Below are 6,000 nucleotides of genomic sequence, written 5' to 3'. Positions count from 1 at the left end.
CACCCCCGGCCCCCGCCCCGCCCCGCCCCGCGCGCCCCGCCCCGCCCCGCCCCGCCCCGCCCCGGGCCCGCTGCCTGCCGCCAGCCGCGCCGCCTTGAGGGCCTGGGAGCAGCGCGGAGGGGCCGTGGGAGGCACGGCCGGGCCGGGGCCGCCGAACAAAGGCAGGCCCTCGAAGGGATGGGGGGCCGATCCTGCACAGGCGCGGTCCCCGCTTGGGGGACCAACGGCCCGGCCTGGAGTGGCGGCCGGGGACGGACTAGTGGGCCCACGGGGGTGGGAGGGACCTGGGAACCGTCTGCAGGCGGGCTCTGCAGCCATGCAAAAGGACAGCGGGATGGAGCGGCAGTCTAGAGACAGATGGAGGGATGGATGGGCCAGGGGATGGAGCCCCAGACCCACGTGGTGCAAGGGAAGGAGGGATGGACAGACATACCAGCAGTCAGAAGGATGGAGGGAAGGCTGGCAGATGGCGGGAGGAGGGAAGGAGGGATGGAGGGCAGATGGAAGCACAGTTGGGTGTGACAGATAGATGGAGAGGGGAATCGATGGCCAAATGGATAAAAAGACTCCAGTGCCCGCGAGTACAGAACAAAGGGCGAGACAGAAGAACGAACAGGAGAACCACTGACTGGGGCATGAGGCTGGAGCAGGTGGGCTTTGCATTCCTTTGAATGAACTCCGCTGATTTGAAGGGGCCAGAGCCCCCATCCCAACCTCTGGAGCTACCATGCGACCACAGTGAGGGCCTCAAGCCGGCTTAACGTGTGGCTAACTTCAGAGAACATTTCCCAAAATCAGCCGAAGTATCCAGATCTGCCTAAAGCACCTGCGAGTGGGGAGGAGGAAAGTGGGCAGCTCTGAACACAGCGCTCTGCTTCCTGTACCTCTGAGCACTCAGGAAATCTCTTAGGCGGTGAGATTCCTGAGCCCAAAGTAGGAGGGACCCTCCTAACACTGCCTCTCCCCAGGTCTCTGTCACTTTCTTTTTCAAAAGGAAAGCAAAGGCATGAGGCATGTGAACACACATGTCACAACCAGCATGGACATCCTCTTTACACTTGAATTTCTAGATAGTTCCTCTCTGGCCTTGAACAGTGAAGGCCGTGGGGTTCCATCTCCTCACTGACTTTCTACCTGGCCTAGCATGTGTTCTGTTCATGCCTTGAGCATTCGCTGGGATGGAAGAGCTACAAAACAAGATGAGTTCAGGGGCTTCACAGCATCATAATAGACTGTCATGAATCCCAGAGTAGATGCCCTCCCTAAAAGGCAATTAAGGTCACATAAAGTGACAATAAAAAAAACAAGACTGCTGCTTTGTGACCCCTGCTTTAAATTTAGCTTCTGTACAACATACAATGTTGGAAGCAATGACAGAGTTTATAAAATCTGTCCAACACTAAAACGGAGGAGAGTGCTTTTGGTTAGATGCATTTATCTTGTTGCTTAATATCTCCTTTCATTTTTCCAAGAAGGGTGGAAATGGCATTGTTTAAACTGCTCTGAGCACTTTACCCTTAATAACTCATTTAATCCTTACAATAAGCCAATGAGGAAGATACTATTAACCCATTTTGCAGATGACGAACAGAGATAAGATTAAGATAACCCCAAGGTCACAGAGCTAGTAAGTGGGAGAGCTGGGATTTGAACATAGGTATTCCCACTCCAGAGTCTAGACTTTCAACTGCCAGACTCTCCTGCCTCTCTACAAGGAATACTAACAAGTCCACATAGTAAAAACAAGCTGTGACTAGTATGTCTCCCTCCCTCTGGAGACTATCAATCTTCATTCCCAGAGGAAACCACTGGCAACAGTTTCCTTCCAGAAAAATGCAAGTATGCTCATGCAAGCATATATCTAGATTCATTAAGTTATAAATCTGTATTTTTTTATAACTGAAATAGAAGCATTCAATACCAGTGCTGTACCTTATTTTACTTAACATTATATCCCTGAAGATTTTTCCATATCAAAACATATAGATCTACTTTATCTTAAGGGCTGCAAAGTAATTCATTGTAAAGAAGTAATATAATTTAATTCACTAGCCTCCAACATTTATGTGGTTTCTAGACATTTTCTTATATAAATAATCTTACCATAAGTATTTTTATATTTATGTCTTTCTTCATCTGCACAAGCTAATCTCAGAATAAGTTTGGAGAAGAATTGTTGGCTGCATTTAAAAATTTGATACACATTGCCAAATTGCTTTGCAAAGTGGTTACATGAATTTATATATAGCTGATTTATAAATAATGGTTGATTCTGAAAATTTATATTTACGAAGTGACACATATCTATATAAAATTCCAAGGCATGGGTAGAGAGGAAGTTTTGCTTTCTAATGATTAAAACTAGTCAAACTGTCAAGTTTAGCTCCTTCCTTATGTCCTTTAACAATATCCTCAGCAAAAAAAGGGCTAGTCAAGAATTTTTATCTGCTGTTTCTGTAAAAGGAATGTGTACCACATGAAAAAATTCCCTCCAGAATTTAGAACTAGGAACAGTCTGGCAGTTTTTCTTTACTGAATAGCAATTATATACCTTTCTCTCTTTTTGCTTTGGCTTCCAGGCCGCTCATAATTACATTTGGTGCTCAATCACACCACCTAATACAATATTAGCCAATAAAGAAGCATCACTATTTTTATATTTATTCCTATTTCTATTTTAAAGACCTAATAGCATATATGCACCTTACACTGAATCCCTCAAATTTATTTTGGAAGGAGGTGGTATATATGAATAGATAAAATTTAAATGACCTTAAGATTAATAAAAGAGATAATACAAAATGGCTAAGGAGGGAACAATGGGCACAATTTTCATTCCCTTCCTGTTTGAAATATGTAAGAGACTTAATTATTTTTATTGCTCTTCAGAATCATTCTTAGAAGATAATAAATTGGGGAAATTTCTCTCATCTGGGAACTGGACGGCAGGAACTAGAATTTCAAGGTAGGGGATTCAGCGATCATCTAAGCAAACCCATCACTTTACAAATGAGGAAACTGAGGCCCAGAGAGGTGAGGTGACTTACCCGAGGCCACAGCTCTAGGAAATGACAGAGGCGGGACTAGAACGTGGGTAGCTTGAGGTCCGGACCAAGGTGCTCTCCCACTGCATGACACGCAACACAGACGACTTGGGGTGGCAGAAGAGAGGAAGAGAAGGTGACCCCACAGGCCCTAGCAACGAAAACAACAAGAAGGACTTGAGGCACTCATAAATAATTAAGCAATTAGCTGCAGCAGCTACTCCCCTCCCCTCCAGCATCCAGTCACCAAGGCAACTTGGGCAGGGTGCCTGCTGGTTGCCTAGTAACAGTGTGGTCTGCTCCCCTGACATGCTCCCTAGGCATCAAAGGATTTGAGAGCCGGGAAGAACCTTAGACAGGGATCACTGTTCCAACACCTTCATTTTCCAAATGAGAAAAGAAAGGCCCAGAGAAGCTGGGTAACCTGCCCAAGGTCACACAGCTATTCAGACACACAGACTCCATTCCCAGTCGCTTTCCATTGCACTAAGGCTGCCTCAGGGAGGCTGCAGATGGAGGAGAGGGGGAAATCTCTCTACAGTTCCTAGAAGAATGAGAAAGTCAGAGCGAGGAAGCAGGCAAGAAAGAGACAGAAACCTGAGCACTCATATGCAATTAGCAGGAGCTGGTAATCCCATCAGCCCAACTTTCATCATCACCATGGCAACATGGGTGAGGTGGGTGCTGGTTGCCTAGCAACAAGTGGTCCTCTCTCTTCTACTCACATCCGCTCCCTGGGAGTCACAGGAACAGCAGAATGATGACGCTGGAAGGGAAGGCAGGGGTCCTAACTCAGTCTCCTCCTTTACTCAGCGAGGAACCTGAGGTTCAGGGACACTGGAAGTCACACAGCCAGAGTTAGCTAGTGACATTCCCTCCATTGATGGCGTCTGTCTCAACACTTTGGGAAGGGAGCCTTCCACTCAATAAAGGCAGAACATGGGAGGGAACTGGCCAGTGGTTCCCTCGAAAGGAGGGAACACACGGTCTCTAATGTCAGAAAACCTGGGTCAAAGCTAGTTCTCCCTAAACCTGGCAAGCTTCCTATCCTCTCTGTGCCTCAGTCTCCACATCTGAGGACTGGACATGCTAATGGTCTCTATGTCTTGAGTTATCATTAGGACTAAATGAGAAAATGTACATGTCAAGTGTCTGGTATATAGTAAAGATACACTAAATGTCAGGCATTCATTCATTCCACACTCAATAAATATTTGTTGTATGTCTGCTATGCAAATGCCAGTGCTCTAAGCTCTCCAGGTTCATTAGCAATACAGACAAAAGAAATTCCTGTCTCAGGGAGCCTACATTCCAATAGAATGTGTGTGTGTGTGTGTGTGTATTTAAGTGTTTGTTGAATGGATGAGGGAACTCATTGGCAATATGCTGTTTATGTTGCTGGGCTCCTTCTCTAAGACTGAGAAGTTTCCTGTTTACAGGGTGTGATACTATAAATATGCAGGCCTGTCTTTTATGTGGGAACTCCGTTTTCCTTTCTTTTAACAGCAAAAGAAAAAGGAAGGCAATGACCACTAGATGGCAGTCTTCAGTTCCCGCAGGTACAGGGCACAGGAAGGGTCTGGCCTGGGGCACAGGCCCTGACTGAAGCTTCCAACAAAGGCGTGTTGCAGCTGGTCAGTCCTAGAGCAACGGCTTGGAGAGGTAGGGGAGACGTGAAATTATTCTGGGATACTCATGGGTCAGGGGAGGCTGCGGTGTGGTTCAAGAGTGATTGCTTCAGAGTGAGACTGATCCCCACTCTAACCAAGATCCTGCCATGGGTAAACCCTATGACTCTGGGAAGTTATTAACCTTGCTGAGCTCCAGATTCCTCATCTGGGGTACAGAGATAACAAGAGCGCCCTCAAGGGACTGCTCTGAGCCATGTATAAGAAAACATTGTCTATAAAGCACCTTGCAAGTTGCACATAGAAAAAGCTCAACTAGTGTTATTAATCCCTAGATTCCAAAAGACCTCTGAAGGTCTTTTAGGGGCCAGGCCAAGCCTCTCTTGTTCAGAGCTGCTAATGGAAGAGAAAGGAGTAAAGGAAATGGCATGTGTTAAGCATTTACAGTGAGGACACTGAGGTCCATGTGGTCACTAAGCCTGGAAAATGTGGCCTTGAGGTTTGGTTGTGCCACTCTCCACATCCATCCACCTATCAGACATTGAGTTCTCTCGTCCTGATCTGCCTGCACTCCGTGTGTTGGTCTTCCTTCTTCTTTTCTTGTTCTCTATTATCATTATTGTTATTTTTTTGAGACAGAGTCTTGCTCTGTTGCCCAGGCTGGAGTGGAGTGGCACAATCTTGGCTCACTGCAGCCTCGACCTCCCAGGCTCAAGCAATCCTCCCATCTCGGCTTCCCCAGTAGCTACAGGCACATGCCACCATGCCCTGCTAATTTTAAATTTTTTTGTAGAGACAGAGTTTCACCATGTTGTTCAGGCTGGTCTTGAACTCCTGGCCTCAAGTGATCCTCCCACATCAGCCTCCCGAAGTGCTGGAATTACAGACGTAAGCCACCGTGGCCAGCCTGCTCTTCCTTCTTTATTCCCACTGGTGCCAGCCACTCCCAGTCCTTACTCCTGGGTCAGCCAAGCATGGTCTGGAGGACTGCAACAACCTCCTAACGGATGTCCCTGCTTCTAGCACCCAACCCTCTCATCTCCTGCCAGACAGCAGCCTGAACAACAGCCCTCAAACACTGGTTTGCTTCTGTCTGCTCTCAGAAAAAAACCCAGACTTTCTGGTGGCCAACAGTACTCGACATCTTCTGGATCCTTCCTGACTTTCCAAACCCATGGCTGAGCTCTCCCCCTGCCTCAAAGCTTCTCTGTGGCTACAGGGCATCTGCACATGCTGTTCTTTCTCCTGAACTGCTAGTCCCTCTGCTTGGCATGGTTGACTCCTTCTCCTGCCTTAGGCCTCCACTCTAAAGCAGGTCTTCTCCCCTT

The 6,000-nt window shown here is 47.2% G+C and overlaps 1 protein-coding gene across 4 annotated transcripts in view; it reads right to left on the bottom strand.

The window, feature by feature from the left end:
• EIF4E3 (eukaryotic translation initiation factor 4E family member 3) overlaps nucleotides 1–6,000 on the bottom strand; it is a 76,824-nt gene that overhangs the window by 46,385 nt on the left and 24,439 nt on the right. For all 4 annotated transcript variants that reach the window (XM_023200061.2, XM_023200054.1, XM_023200057.1 and 1 more), the window contains exon 2: nucleotides 3,048–3,195. The gene's annotated coding sequence lies outside the window, so the exon portion shown is untranslated. The remainder of the gene's footprint in view (nucleotides 1–3,047; nucleotides 3,196–6,000) is intronic.

Source organism: Piliocolobus tephrosceles, chromosome 2, assembly GCF_002776525.5.
Source record: "Piliocolobus tephrosceles isolate RC106 chromosome 2, ASM277652v3, whole genome shotgun sequence".
In the NCBI taxonomy this organism is placed as follows: Eukaryota; Metazoa; Chordata; class Mammalia; order Primates; family Cercopithecidae; genus Piliocolobus; species Piliocolobus tephrosceles.
This window is presented reverse-complemented; position numbering and strand designations above follow the sequence as displayed.